Genomic DNA, 16,789 nt, shown 5'->3' with positions numbered 1-16,789 from the left:
TGCTCATACTTTTTCATTGCACTATCCATGCTAGTTTATTTTCCTTTTTCTTGCTTTCTTCTTGTGTGCTTGAATAACCTTAAGAAAAACCAAAAGAATTAGTTGTAGCTTTTAGTTAGTTTACCTTCCATGAATGTAGTAGTAATAATTAAAAGAAAACCCAAAAAGATTTCTCATTCTTCTTTTGCTTGTTGGGAGCTTTCCCGTGTAAATAGTTTTATTTCCTTTCTCTTCTTTGGGGGTTGAGAGGAGAAGACCATAATGAAAATGTTGAAGTGGCTCTTATATGCATTGTTGTTGATTTAACCAGGATCCCATATTACTTTGTCTTCTCCCTTGAATTAGATGCTTGCAGATTCCAGCTTAGTCCAATGCACATGCACTATTATTATTATCCACACCGTTCGGTCGTGCAAGTGAAAGGCAATAATGACGATATATGATGGACTGATTGAGATGAGAAAAGCTAGTATGAACTCGACCTCTCTTGTTTTTGTAAATATGATTAGTTCATCGTTCCTGATTCAACCTATTATGAATGAAACATGTTTGCAATGACAATTAGATATTATAGTTGCTCATGCCATGCTTAATTAGCTAGGAGTTTATAATGGTTTACCTTGCATGCCAACATGCTATTAAAATGGTTGTGATGTGGTATGATAGGATGGTATCCTCCTTTGAACGATTCGAGTGGCTTGACTTGGCACATGTTCACACATGTAGTTGAAACAAAATCAACATAGCCTCCATGATATTTATGTTCATGGTGGATTATATACTACTCATGCTTGCACTCAATGTTTATTAATTTTAATGCATGTTCATGACTGTTGTCGCTCTCTAGCTGGTCGCTTCCCAGTCTCTTTCTAGCCTTCACTTGTACTAAGCTGGAATACTGCTTGTGCATCCACTTCCATGAACCCCAAAGTTATTCCATATGAGTCCACCATACCTTCCTATATGCGGTATCTACCTGCCATTCCAAGTAAATTTGTATGTGCCAACCTCTAAACCTTCAAATGAAATTCTGTTTTGTATGCTCGATTAGCTCATGTATCAACTAGGCTTGTCTGTATCTTCGTGCTAGGCGGGTTATTCTCAAGAGGAGTGGACTCCGCTCCTCACTCACGAGAAAATGGCTGGTCACCGGGATGCCCGGTCCCATGCTCAAACCAAATCAAAATAATTGCAAACAAAACTCCCCCAGGACTATTGTTAGTTGGAGGCACCCGTTGTTTCGGGCAAGCCATGGATTGATGCTTGTTGGTGGTGGGGGACTATAGACTTTACCATTCTGCTTGGGAATCGCCTATAATGTGTGTAGCATGGAAGATATCGAGATCTCTCGGTTGTAATGTTGACAGTGAAAGTATGCCACTCAAAACATTATTTATCTCTATTTCAAAAATCGAGCTCTGGCACCTCTACAAATACCTGCTTCCCTCTGTGAAGGGCCTATCTATTTAGTTTTATGTTGAGTCATCATCCTCTTATTAAAAAGCACCAGTTGGAGAGCACCGCTGTCATTTGCATCCATTACTATTAATTTGTATTGAGTATGACTATGACCGGATCTCTTTTACCATGAATTACAATGTTTAGTGAGTCCTTGATCTTCAGAGGTGCTCTGCATTTATGTTTTGCGGTCTCAGAAAGGGCTAGCGAGATACCATCTTGTTATATCATATTATGATTGTTGTGAGAAAGTGTTGTCATCCGAGATTTATTATTATTGCTCGCTAGTTGATTATGCCATTGACATGAGTAAACATGAGACCTAAGTGTTATTGTGAATATGGTTAGTTCATAATCTTTGCTGAAATCTTGAATGTTGGCTTTACATATTTGCAACAACAAGAGCAAACAGAGTTTGTAAAAGTTTTTCTTTAGCACTTTCAGTTTGTCAACTGAATTGCTTGAGCACAAGCAAAGGTTTAAGCTTGGGGGAGTTGATACGTCTCCATCGTATCTACTTTTCCAAACACTTTTGCCCTTGTTTTGGACTCTAACTTGCATGATTTGAATGGAACTAACCCGGACTGACGCTGTTTTCAGCAGAAGTGGCATGGTGTTATTTTTGTGCAGAAATAAAAGTTCTCGGAATGACCTGAAACTTCACGGAGAATATTTTTGCAATATATAAAAAATACTGGCGAAAGAATCAAGACCAGGGGGCCCACACCCTGTCCACGAGGGTGGGGGCGCGCCTACCCCCCCCCCAGGGCGCGCCCCTGTCTCGTGAGCCCCCTGAGGCTCCACCGACCTCAACTCCAACTCCATATATTCACGTTCTAGGAGAAAAAATCAGAGAGAAGGATACATCGTGTTTTACGATACGGAGCCGCCGCCAAGACCTAATCTCTCTCGGGAGGGCTGATCTGGAGTCCGTTCGAGGCTCCGAAGAGGGGAATCTGTCGCCGCCGTCATCATCAACCTTCCTCCATCACCAATTTCATGATGCTCACCGCCGTGCGTGAGTAATTCCATGGTAGGCTTGCTGGACGATGATGGGTTGGATGAGATTTATCATGTAATCGAGTTATTTTTGTTAGGGTTTGAACCCTAATATCCATTATGTTCTCAGATTGATGTTTCTATGACTTTGTGATAACCCACAAGTATAGGGGATCGCAACAGTTTTCAAGGGTAGAGTATTCAACCCAAATTTATTGATTCGACACAAGGGGAGCCAAAGAATATTCTCAAGTATTAGCAGTTGAGTTGTCAATTCAACCACACCTGGATAACTTAGTATCTGCAGCAAAGTATTTAGTAGCAAAGTAATATGATAGTAGTGGTAACGGTAACAAAAGTAACGGTAGCAAAAGTAATATTTTTGGTGTTTTGTAGCGATTGTAACAGTAGCAACGAAAAAGTAAATAAGCGAAGAACAATATGTGGAAAGATCGTAGGAATTGGATCGGTGATGGAGAATTATGTCGGATGCGGTTCATCATGTAACAATCATAACATAGGGTGACACTGAACTAGCTCCAATTCATCAATGTAATGTAGGCATGTATTCCGAATATAGTCATACGTACTTATGGAAAAGAACTTGCATGAAATCTTTTGTCCTACCCTCCCGTGGCAGCAGGGTCCTAATGGAAACTAAGGGATATTAAGGCCTCCTTTTAATAGAGTACGGAACAAAGCATTAGCGCATAGTGAATACATGAACTCCTCAAACTATGGTCATCACCGGGAGTGGTCCCGATTATTGTCACTTCGGGGTTGCCGGATCATAACACATAGTAGGTGACTATAGACTTGCAAGATAGGATCAAGAACTCACATATATTCATGAAAACATAATAGGTTCAGATCTAAAATCATGGCACTCAGGCCCTAGTGACAAGCATTAAGCATAGCAAAGTCATAGCAACATCAATCTCAGAACATAGTGGATACTAAGGATCAAACTGTTGGAAATATGCCCTAGAGGCAATAATAAATGGTTATTATTATATTTCTTTGTTCATGGTAATTGTCTATTATTCATGCTATAATTGTATTGTCCGGAAATCGTAATACATGTGTGAATACATAGACCACAACCTGTCCCTAGTAAGCCTCTAGTTGACTAGCTCGTTGATCAACAGATAGTCATGGTTTCCTGACTATGGACATTGGATGTCATTGATAACGGGATCACATCATTAGGAGAATGATGTGATGGACAAGACCCAACTTAAGCATAGCATAAAAGATCGTGTAGTTTCGTTTGCTAGAGCTTTTCCAATGTCAAGTATCTTTTCCTTAGACCATGAGATCGTGCAACTCCCGGATACCGTAGGAGTGCTTTGGGTGTGCCAAACGTCACAACGTAACTGGGTGACTATAAAGATGCATTACGGGTATCTCCGAAAGTGTCTGTTGGGTTGGCACGGATCGAGACTGGGATTTGTCACTCCGTGTGACGGAGAGGTATCTCTGGGCCCACTCGGTAATGCATCATCATAATGAGCTCAATGTGACTAAGGCGTTAGTCACGGGATCATGCATTGCGGTACGAGTAAAGAGACTTGCCGGTAACGAGATTGAACAAGGTATTGGGATACCGACGATCGAATCTCGGGCAAGTAACATACCGATTGACAAAGGGAATTGCATACGGATTGATTGAATCCTCGACACCGTGGTTCATCCGATGATATCATCGTGGAACATGTGGGAGCCAACATGGGTATCCAGATCCCGCTGTTGGTTATTGACCGGAGAGGTGTCTCGGTCATGTCTGCATGTCTCCCGAACCCGTAGGGTCTACACACTTAAGGTCCGGTGACGCTAGGGTTGTAGAGATATATGTATGCGGAAACCCGAAAGTTGTTCGGAGTCCCGGATGAGATCCCGGACGTCACGAGAGGTTCTGGAATGGTCCGGAGGTAAAGATTTATATATGGGAAGTCTTATTTTGGTCGCCGGAAAAGTTTCGCACTTTATCGGTATTGTACCGGGAGTGCCGAAAGGGGTCCGGGGGTCCACCAAGGGGGTCCACCAGCCCCGGGGGGCCACATGGGCTGTAAGGGGTGCGCCTTGGCCTATATGGGCCAAGGGCACCAGCCCCAAGAGGCCCATGCGCAAGAGATAAGAAAAAAGGGAGAGTCCTAAAGGGGGAAGGCACCTCCGAGGTGCCTTGGGGGGGAAGGACTCCCCCCTGGCCGCACCCTTCCTTGGAGGAAGGGGCAAGGCTGCGCCCCCCCTCTCCCTTGGCCCTATATATAGTGGGGGGAAGGGAGGGCAGCATCATCTAAGCCTTGGGCGCCTCCCTCCTCCCCTGCAACACCTCTCTCTCTCGCAGAAGCTTGCGAAGCCCTGCCGGAGAGCCGCTACATCCACCACCACGCCGTCGTGCTGTTGGATCTCCATCAACCTCTCCTTCCCCCTTGCTGGATCAAGAAGGAGGAGACGTCGCTGCACCGTACGTGTGTTGAACGCGGAGGTGCCGTCCGTTCGGCACTCGGTCATCGGTGATTTGGATCACGGCGAGTACGACTCCGTCATCCACGTTCATTGGAACGCTTCCGCTCGCGATCTACAAGGGTATGTAGATGCACTCCTTTCCCCTCGTTGCTAGTAGACTCCATAGATGCATCTTGGTGAGCGTAGGAAAATTTTAAATTATGCTACGATTCCCAACAGTGGCATCATGAGCCAGGCCTATGCGTAGTTACTATGCACGAGTAGAACACAAAGAAGTTGTGGGCGTTGAGTTTGCCAATTCTTCTTGCCGCTACTAGTCGTTTCTTGTTTCGGCGGCATTGTAGGATGAAGCGGCCCGGACCGACCTTACACGTACGCTTACGTGAGACAGGTTCCACCGATTGACATGCACTAGTTGCATAAGGTGGCTGGCGGGTGTCTGTCTCTCCTACTTTAGTCGGAACGGATTCGATGAAAAGGGTCCTTATGAAGGGTAAATAGAAATTGGCAAATCACGTTGTGGTCATACGTAGGTAAGAAACGTTCTTGCTAGAAACCTACAAACCACGTAAAAACTTGCAACAACAATTAGAGGACGTCTAACTTGTTTTTGTAGCATGTGTTATGTGATGTGATATGGCCAGAAGATGTGATGAATGATATATGTGATGTATGAGATTGATCATATTCTTGTAATAGGAATCACGACTTGCATGTCGATGAGTATGACAACCGGCAGGAGCCATAGGAGTTGTCTTTATTATTTTGCATGACCTGCGTGTCATTGAATAGCGCCATGTAAATTACTTTACTTTGTTGCTAAACGCGTTAGCCATAGAAGTAGAAGTAATCGTTGGCGTGACGACTTCATGAAGACACAATGATGGAGATCATGATGATGGAGATCATGGTGTCATGCCGGTGACGAAGATGATCATGGTGCCCCGAAGATGGAGATCAAAGGAGCATGATGATATTGGCCATATCATGTCACTATTTGATTGCATGTGATGTTTATCATGTTTTTGCATCTTATTTGCTTAGAACGACGGTAGTAAGTAAGATGATCCCTTATAATAATTTCAAGAAAGTGTTCACCCTAACTGTGCACCGTTGCGAAGGTTCGTTGTTTCGAAGCACCACGTGATGATCGGGTGTGATAGATTCTAACGTTCGAATACAACGGGTGTTGACGAGCCTAGCATGTACAGACATGGCCTCGGAACACACGCAATACACTTAGGTTGACTTGACGAGCCTAGAATGTACAGACATGGCCTCGGAACACGGAGGACCGAAAGGTCGAGCATGAGTCGTATAGAAGATACGATCTGTTGGAAATATGCCCTAGAGGCAATAATAAATGGTTATTATTATATTTCTGTGTTCATGATAATAGTCTTTTATTCATGCTATAATTGTATTGTCCGGAAATCGTAATACATGTGTGAATACATAGACCACAACCTGTCCCTAGTAAGCCTCTAGTTGACTAGCTCGTTGATCAACAGATAGTCATGGTTTCCTGACTATGGACATAGGATGTCATTGATAACGGGATCACATCATTAGGAGAATGATGTGATGGACAAGACCCAACTTAAGCATAGCATAAAAGATCGTGTAGTTTCGTTTGCTAGAGCTTTTCCAATGTCAAGTATCTTTTCCTTAGACCATGAGATCGTGCAACTCCCGGATACCGTAGGAGTGCTTTGGGTGTGCCAAACGTCACAACGTAACTGGGTGACTATAAAGGTGCATTACGGGTATCTTCGAAAGTGTCTGTTGGGTTGGCACGGATCGAGACTGGGATTTGTCACTCCGTGTGACGGAGAGGTATCTCTGGGCCCACTCGGTAATGCATCATCATAATGAGCTCAATGTGACTAAGGCGTTAGTCACGGGATCATGCATTGCGGTACGAGTAAAGAGACTTGCCGGTAACGAGATTGAACAAGGTATTGGGATACCGACGATCGAATCTTGGGCAAGTAACATACCGATTGACAAAGGGAATTGCATACGGATTGATTGAATCCTCGACACCGTGGTTCATCCGATGAGATCATCGTGGAGCATGTGGGAGCCAACATGGGTATCCAGATCCCGCTGTTGGTTATTGACCGGAGAGGCGTCTCGGTCATGTCTGCATGTCTCCCGAACCCGTAGGGTCTACACACTTAAGGTCCGGTGACGCTAGGGTTGTAGAGATATATGTATGCGGAAACCCGAAAGTTGTTCGGAGTCCCGGATGAGATCCCGGACGTCACGAGAGGTTCCGGAATGGTCCGGAGGTAAAGATTTATATATGGGAAGTCTTATTTTGGTCGCCGGAAAAGTTTCGCGCTTTATCGGTATTGTACCGGGAGTGCCGAAAGGGGTCCGGGGGTCCACCAAGGGGGTCCACAAGCCCGGGGGGGCCACATGGGCTGTAAGGGGTGCGCCTTGGCCTATATGGGCCAAGGGCACCAGCCCCAAGAGGCCCATGCGCAAGAGATAAGAAAAAAGGGAGAGTCCTAAAGGGGGAAGGCACCTCCGAGGTGCCTTGGGGGGGAAGGACTCCCCCCTGGCCGCACCCTTCCTTGGAGGAAGGGGCAAGGCTGCGCCCCCCCTCTCCCTTGGCCCTATATATAGTGGGGGGAAGGGAGGGCAGCAAGATCTAAGCCTTGGGCGCCTCCCTCCTCCCCTGCAACACCTCTCTCTCTCTCGCAGAAGCTCGGCGAAGCCCTGCCGGAGACCCGCTACATCCACCATCACGCCGTCGTGCTGCTGGATCTCCATCAACCTCTCCTTCCCCCTTGCTGGATCAAGAAGGAGGAGACGTCGCTGCACCGTACGTGTGTTGAACGCGGAGGTGCCGTCCGTTCGGCACTCGGTCATCGGTGATTTGGATCACGGCGAGTACGACTCCGTCATCCACGTTCATTGGAACGCTTCCGCTCGCGATCTACAAGGGTATGTAGATGCACTCCTTTCCCTTCGTTGCTAGTAGACTCCATAGATGCATCTTGGTGAGCGTAGGAAAATTTTAAATTATGCTACGATTCCCAACACAAACCCTAACAAAACTAACTCGATTACATGATAGATCTCATCCAACCCATCACCGTCCAGCAAGCCTACGATGGAATTACTCACGCACGGCGGTGAGCATCATGAAATTGGTGATGGAGGATGGTTGATGACGACGACGGTGACGAATCCCCCTCTCCGGAGCCCCGAACGGACTCCAGATCAGCCCTCCCGAGAGGTTTTAGGGCTTGGCGGTGGCTCCGTATCGTAAAACGCGATGAATCCTTCTCTCTGATTTTTTTCCTCCCCAAAAGTGAATATATGGAGTTGGAGTTGAGGTCGGTAGAGCATCAGGGGGCCCACGAGGTAGGGGGCGCGCCCAGGGGGGCAGGCGCGCCCCCACCCTTGTGGACAGGGTGTGGGCCCCTGACGTGGATTTTTCTTCCAGTATTTTTAATATTTTCCAAAAAGATGTTCCGTGGAGTTTCAGGTCATTCCGAGAACTTTTGTTTCTGCACATAAATAGCACCATGGAAAGTCTACTGAAAACAGCGTCAGTCCGGGTTAGTTCCATTCAAATCATGCAAGTTAGAGTCCAAAACAAGGGCAAAATTGTTTGGAAAAGTAGATACGACGGAGACGTATCAACTCCCCCAAGCCTAAACCTTTGCTTGTCCTCAAGCAATTCAGTTGATAAACTGAAAGTGATAAAGAAAAACTTTTACAAACTCTGTTTGCTCTTGTTGTTGTAAATATGTAAAGCCAGCATTCAAGTTTTCAGCAAAGATTATGACTAACCACATTCATAATAACTCTTAGGTCTCATGTTTACTCATATCAATGGCATAATCAACTAGCGAGCAATAATAATAAATCTCGGATGACAACACTTTCTCAAAACAATCATGATATGACATAACAGGATGGTATCTCGCTAGCCCTTTCTGAGACCGCAAAACATAAATGCAGAGCACCTTTAAAGATCAAGGACTGACTAGACATTGTAATTCATGCTAAAAGAGATCCAATCATAGTCATACCCACTATAAATTAATAGTAATGGATGCAAATGACAGCTGCGCTCTCCAGCTAGTGCTTTTTAATAAGAGGGTGATGACTCAACATAAAAGTAAATAGATAGGCCCTTCGCAGAGGGAAGCAGGGATTTGTAGAGGTGCTAGAGCTCGGTTTTGAAATAGAGATCAATAATATTTTGAGCGGCATACTTTCATTGTCAACATAACAACCAAGAGATGGCGATATCTTCCATGCTACACACATTATAGGCGGTTCCCAAACAGAATGGTAAAGTTTATACTCCCCCTCCACCAACAAGCATCAATCCATGGCTTGCTCGAAACAACGAGTGCCTCCAACAAGCAACAGTCCCAGGGGGAGTTTTGTTTGCAATTATTTTGATTTAGTTTGCATAAAGCATGGGACTGGGCATCCCGGTGACAAGCCATTTTCTCGTGAGTGAGGAGCGGAGTCCACTCCTCTTGAGAATAACCCGCCTAGCATGGAAGATACGGACAGCCTTAGTTGATACATGAGCTATTCGAGCATACAAAACAGAATTTCATTTGAAGGTTTAGAGTTTGGCATATACAAATTTACTTGGAACGGCAGGTAGATACCGCATATAGGAAGGTATAGTGGACTCATATGGAATAACTTTGGGGTTTAAGGGATTGGATGCACAAGTAGTATTCCCGCTTAGTACAAGTGAAGGCTAGCAAAAGACCGGGAAGCGACCAACTAGAGAGCGACAACAGTCATGAACATGCATTAAAATTAATGAACATTGAGTACAAGCATGAGTAGGATATAATCCACCATGAACATAAATATCGTGAAGGCTATGTTGATTTGTTTCAACTACATGCATGAACATGTGCCAAGTCGACTCACTTAAATCATTCAAAGGAGGATACCACCCCACTATACCACATCACAACCATTTTAATAGCATGTTGGCATGCAAGGTAAACCATTATAACTCATAGCTAATAGAGCATGGCACGAGCAATTATGATCTCTAATTGTCATTGCAAACATGTTTATTCATAATAAGCTGAATCGGGAACGATGAACTAATCATATTTACAAAAACAAGAGAGGTTGAGTTCATACCAGCTTTTCCCATCTCAGTCAGTCCATCATATATCGTCATAATTGCCTTTCACTTGCACGTCCGAACGATGTGAATAATAATAAGAGTGCACGTGCGTTGGACTAAGCTGGAATCTGCGAGCATTCAATAAACAGGAGAAGACAAGGCAATATGGGCTCTTGGTTAAATCAACAATAATGCATATAAGAGCCACTTCAACAATTTAATTATGGTCTTCTCCTATCGACCCCCAAAGAAAAGAAATAAAACTATTTACATGGGAAAGCTCCCAACAAGCAAAAAGAAGAACGGGAAATATTTTTGGGTTTTCTTTAATTTATTACTACTACAGCAAGAGAGTAAACTAGCTAAAAGCTGCAACTAATTTTTTTGGTTTTTTCTTAAGGTTTTCAGACACACAAGAAGAAAGCAAGAAAAAGGAAAATAAACTAGCATGGATATTACAGTGAAAGAGTGTGAGCACCGACATCTAGCAATGAGTGTGTATGAACATAAATGTAATGTCGGTGGGAAATACGTACTCCCCCAAGCTTAGGCTTTTGGCCTAAGTTGGTTCATTGCCACGGGTGGCCTGGCGGATATCCGTAGTTGTAGCCGGGGTCGTACTGAGATGCAGCGGCTATCGCCTCCTGAGCTGCGGCGTGGCGGCGAGCTGCCTCCGCCCTCCTCTCGTACTCATCTACCTCCTCTCTGGTAATAACATATCTTCCTTTTGCCTGATAATCAAAGAAGGCAGGAGCAGGGAGAGTAATACGGACAGCACGACGTCTGTCAAAGATTAAGCGATACTTGAGAGGTGATTCATTCCTCTCAACAAACTGGTGGTGAACCATAGCATTAAAGTCTAGGTAAGCAGGAGGCAATTCAATATCATCATTACGTATGGTTACACCAAGAAAATCAGCTAAGCGGGTTGCATAAATTCCATCGAAGAAATCTCCATTATATCTATTATTATGCAACCTACGTGTAACAATGGCTCCCAAATTATAAGATTTGTCTCCTAACACAGCACTCCTAAGAATACTGAGGTCAGGAACACACATATGACATGCTTCATCTTTACCATTTATGCACCTACGTATGAAGAGAGCAAAATAATGTATAGCAGGAAAATGAATGCTCCCTATGGTAGCTTGTGCTATATCTCTAGATTCCCCCACAGTTATACTAGCAAGAAAATTTCTAAATTCAGATTTGCGGGGTTCACTAGCACTACCCCAATGTGGAAGTTTGCAAGCAGTGGTAAAATCCTCTAAGTCCATCGTGTAAGATTTTTCATAAATATCAAACAGGACAGTTGGAGAATTACGTGAAGATGAAAATTCAAACCTCCTCACAAAGGAACTAGTGAGATAGTGGTACTGGCGGCATTTTTCTGCCTCAAAACTCACAAGATCAGCGTTACGCAAATATGCGTTAAATTCTTCCTTGATTCCCGCTCGATCCATAAAAATTTCTGAAGGCCATTCACAGGGCCGCACTGGAGCGTCCCTTGGTGGCTCCTTGTCAGCATCACGCATTGCAAGCATGGGTCCTTGCTTCCTTGAAGAACCACCTTGGTACATTTTCCTAAGCATATTTCTTCCTCTGAAAAATTTCTAAAATTTTTAGTAACTTCAAACAAAAGTGAACCAAGCTCAACAAAATTGATAGCAACTACTCCTACAAGTGCCTAGAGACTATATCATGCATTAGAACTACTTGGAACCATATAAATTTTACATGCAAGCTCAAGAACATGGTCACCTAGGCAGCACAAATTTGCAATGAATAAAGCACTAGAACAAAAACTAATTGGACCAATGGAGGAGTCACATACCAAGGAACAATCCCCCCAAGCAGTTTTGTGAGAGGTGCTTTGAGCAAGGAGATCGGAAATCGCAGCAAAATGAGCTAGAACTCGTGCTTGAGCCGGATGGTGATTTTTTGGGAGGAAGAAGGAGTGTGCGGGTGCAGGAATAAGTGGAGGGGGCCCACCATGGGCCCACGAGGCAGGGGGCGCGCCCAGAGAGTAGGGCGCGCCCAGGGGGTAGGGCGCGCCCTCCACCCTCGTGGCCAGGTGCTTGCCCCTCCTGCTGTGTTCTCAGTGCCAGATATTCTCAAATATTCCAGAAAAAATCATATTCCATTTTCAGGGCATTTGGAGAACTTTTATTTTCGGGTATTTTTATATTGCACGGATAAATCAGAAAACAGACAGAAAAATACTATTTTTACTTTATTTCAACTAAATAACAGAAAGTAGAAAGACGGTACAGAAGGTTGTGCCTTCTAGTTTCATCCATCTCATGCTCATCAAAAGGAATCCACTAACAAGGTTGATCAGGTCTTGTTAACAAACTCATTCTGAATAACATGGAACCGGAGAAATTTCGAATAACACTATGTTACCTCAACGGGGATATGCACATCCCCAATAATAAGAATATCATATTTCTTTTTGACAGTAGGAAGAGGAAATTCAAAACCTCCAATAATAATCGATGGAATTTTTCCAATAGAATTGATACTGTGAACTTGAGGTTGTTTCCTCGAAAATTGTACCGTATGCTCATTAATATTAACATGAAAAGTGACATTGCCTTTGTTGCAATCAATAACAGCCCCTGCAGTATTCAAAAAGGGTCTTCCAAGAATAATAGACATACTATCGTCCTCGGGAATATCAAGAATAACAAAGTCCGTTAAAATAGTAACGTTCGCAACCACAACAGGCACATCCTCACAAATACCGGCAGGTATAGCAGTTGATTTATCAGCCATTTGCAAAGATATTTCAGTAGGTGTCAACTTATTCAAATCAAGTCTACGATATAAAGAGAGGCATAACACTAACATCGGCTCCAAGATCACATAAAGCAGTTTTAACATAGTTTCTTTTAATGGAGCATGGTATAGTTTGTACTCCTGGATCTCCAAGTTTCTTTGGTATTCCACCCTTAAAAGTATAATTAGCAAGCATGGTGGAAATTTCAGCTTCCGGTATCTTTCTTTTATTTGTAACAATATCTTTCATGTACTTAGCATAAGGATTCATTTTGAGCATATCAGTTAATCGCATACGCAAAAAGATAGGTCTAATCATTTCAGCAAAGCGCTCAAAATCCTCATCATCCTTTTTCTTGGATGGTTTGGGAGGAAAAGGCATGGGTTTCTGAACCCAAGGTTCCCTTTCTTTACCATGTTTCCTAGCAACAAAGTCTCTTTTATCATAACGTTGATTCTTTGACTGTGGGTTATCAAGATCAACAGCAGGTTCAATTTCTACATCATTATCATTACTAGGTTGAGCATCATCATGAACATCATCATTGACATTTTCACTAGGTTCATGTTCATTACCAGATTGTGTTTGAGCATGAGAAATAGTGATATCATTTGGATTCTCAGGTGGTTCAGCAATAGGTTCACTAGAAGCATGCAAAGTCCTATCATTTTTCTTTTTCTTCTTTTTAGAAGGACTAGGTGCATCTATATTATTTCTCTGAGAATCTTGCTCAATTCTCTTAGGGTGGCCTTCAGGATACAAAGGTTCCTGAGTCATTTTACCAGTTCTAGTAGCCACTCTAACATCATAATCATTTTTCTTACTATTCAATTCATTGAGCAAATCATTTTGAGATTTAAGTACTTGTTCTACTTGAGTGGTTACCATAGAAGCATGTTTACTAATAAGTTTAGGTTCACCTTTAACTCTAGACATATAATCACCCAAGTGTTCAATCATATAAGCATTTTGTTTTAATTGTCTACCAAAATAAGCATTGAAATCTTCTTGCTTAACCATAAAGTTATCAAACTCATCCAAGCATTGGCTAGCAATTTTAGTAGGAGGGATTTCAGCTTTATCATATCTATAGAGAGAATTTACCTTTACTACCTGTGTCGGGTTATCAAGACCATGAGTTTCTTCAATAGGTAATGGATTAAGATCATATGTTTCTTCAACAGGCGGTAGATTAAGACCATGTATTTCTTCAATAGGAGGTAAATTCTTAACATCTTCAGCTTTAATACCTTTTTCTTTCATAGATTTATTTGCCTCTTGCATATCTTCAGGACTGAGAAATAGAACACCCCTCTTCTTCGGAGTTGGTTTAGGAATAGGCTCAGGAGCTGGCTCAGGAAGCGTCCAATTATTTTCATTTGTCAACATATTATTCAATAGAATTTCAGCTTCATCCGGTGTTCTTTCCTTGAAAACAGAACCAGCACAACTATCCAGGTAATCTCTGGAAGCATCGGTTAGTCCATTATAAAAGATATCAAGTATTTCATTTTTCTTAAGAGGATGATCAGGCAAAGCATTAAGTAATTGGAGAAGCCTCCCCCAAGCTTGTGGGAGACTCTCTTATTCAATTGCACAAAATTATATATATCCCTCAAAGCAGCTTGTTTCTTATGAGCAGGGAAATATTTAGCAGAGAAGTAATAAATCATATCCTGGGGACTACACACACAACCAGGATCAAGAGAATTGAACCATATCTTAGCATCACCCTTTAATGAGAACGGAAATATTTTAAGGATATAAAGGTAGCGAGATTTCTCATCATTAGTGAACAGGGTGGCTATATCATTTAATTTAGTAAGATGTGCCACAACAGTTTCAAATTCATAGCCATGAAAAGGATCAGATTCAACCAAAGTAATTATATCAGGATCAACAGAGAATTCATAATCCTTATCAGTAACACAGATAGGTGAAGTAGCAAATACAGGGTCAGGTTTCATTCTAGCATTAAGAGATTTATGCTTCCATTTAGCTAATAACCTGTAGCGACCAGACCTCAAATGGTCTGTGCTGCTGTGCACCAGTGTCATCCCTGGATCAGTAATGCTGACACGCACAGTACAAATGGAGGATTTATAACAGAGTAGCAATCACACACTTATTACATCGAATATCTCCGAAGAGATTAAGTATGATAAATATGGCTTAAGGCCATCTAAGAACGATAACAGCGGAAGACTTGGAAGATAAGTGAGTCCATCAACTCCAGCGGCATCACTGAGTATAAGACCACGACCTAAGGCACCTTACTCGTCGTCTGAAAAGTCTGCAACATGAAACATTGCAGCCCGAAAACGGGTCAGCACATAGAATATGCTGGCAATGTAACACATAGTGAATAATGAACATAATAATGCTATACTACATGCATATATGGCTGGTGGAAAGCTCTATGGTTACAGTTTTGCGAAAAGCCAATTTTATCCTACCTCAAAGGAATAAATTTTATTTAACTATCATGGTGGTTGTGAAACATTGAGATGGTTGACAGCATCTCAATCCCAATTAAGAAATCATCATTAACCCAACAAAATTAATTAAAAGTAACATGGTGATGAGATTCACACGATAATCCAAGTACTAGATACTCAAGTTGTCCATAACCGGGGACACGGCTAACCATGATTAGTTTGTACACTCTGCAGAGGTTTGCGCACTTTTCCCCACAAGACTCGATCTCCTCCGTTGGATTACTCGTACTACATGGTGTTTGAGTAACGGATGACCGAGACACAGTCTTTCAGAAGTGTTTGCACCTTACGTATGGGTAGACAGTTACACCTACTTTCCCCTACATCTGCTAGTCTACCACTGTAAGAGTTCACACAACTTAGTCAACTATGCTAGAGCCCATAATAGCTTGTGGCTGCACACGGAAGTTTCTAGCATGAATAATCTCATGATCCCTTTGAACCTGGGTGGCGGTCCAAAAGAAAAACAGGCAATCCTGGAATACCCAGGTACCTCAATCCACCCAGATGTGAGTTTTAGTTGCCACCTTAATTAAACCATTAATTAACAATCTCACATCTGTCATGGAAATCTCTCAAACCCAATCCACGTCTACGAGCATAGCATGGCAATATAATAGCAACGTAGAAGTAACTCCCAAGGGTTTGATAAAAGAACAGGTAATAGGTACTACCTCAACTACTTCCCAATACCCACAATTTAATTAGATCCTAATCATGCAATTGTTTGAGGAAAATAGATCTAATGCAATAAAAACTGGGTATGGAAGGTATATGATCAAAGTGTTACTTGCCTTGCTGATGATCCGCGAAACCTAGCGATTCGAAGTAACAGGCGGCACAGTCCGGGTACTCTATCGCAAACAAACAAGCATACAATCAGTACTCATCTAATGCACAGGTAAAACTCGAATGAAAGATCCAACCAGAAAGTTCAACTTAAGAACTCCGGTTTGCAAAAAGAATCAACTCGAAAGAAGCAACGAAAGTCAAACGGCGAAAGAAAGAAGCTTCGTTTACTAATCTGGATCTGGGTCAAATTTTACAGTAGCAAAAACTTGTTTGAGTAGGTTAAACAGAAAGAGAATTTCGAGACGAAACTCTAGGCGCTTGAATCGCCTGATTCCGATAAATGAGCGAAAAGTTAAACAGAAACGAAGATTCGATCAGAAATCGAGATCTGAGATAATCGCGGAAAAATCCGACGAAAAAGAAAAATGGACGAACGGTTAAAGAACGGACGTTCGTTAACAGAGAAAATCCGACGAACGCGTTCGTTAAAACGAACGGTTCGGTGAACGCTCGCAAAATAATAAAACCAAAAAAACAATCTAGGGTTTTTTTAAACAAAACCGGCAAAAACGAGGCGAGGCAGTACCTCGTCGGGACGGCTCCGACGGGGCTCCGGCGAGGGCGGCGGGTGCGGCGGGGTGCAGGGCTCGGGGGAGG

Source organism: Triticum aestivum, chromosome 6D (assembly GCF_018294505.1).
Source record: "Triticum aestivum cultivar Chinese Spring chromosome 6D, IWGSC CS RefSeq v2.1, whole genome shotgun sequence".
In the NCBI taxonomy this organism is placed as follows: domain Eukaryota; kingdom Viridiplantae; phylum Streptophyta; class Magnoliopsida; order Poales; family Poaceae; genus Triticum; species Triticum aestivum.
This window is presented reverse-complemented; position numbering follows the sequence as displayed.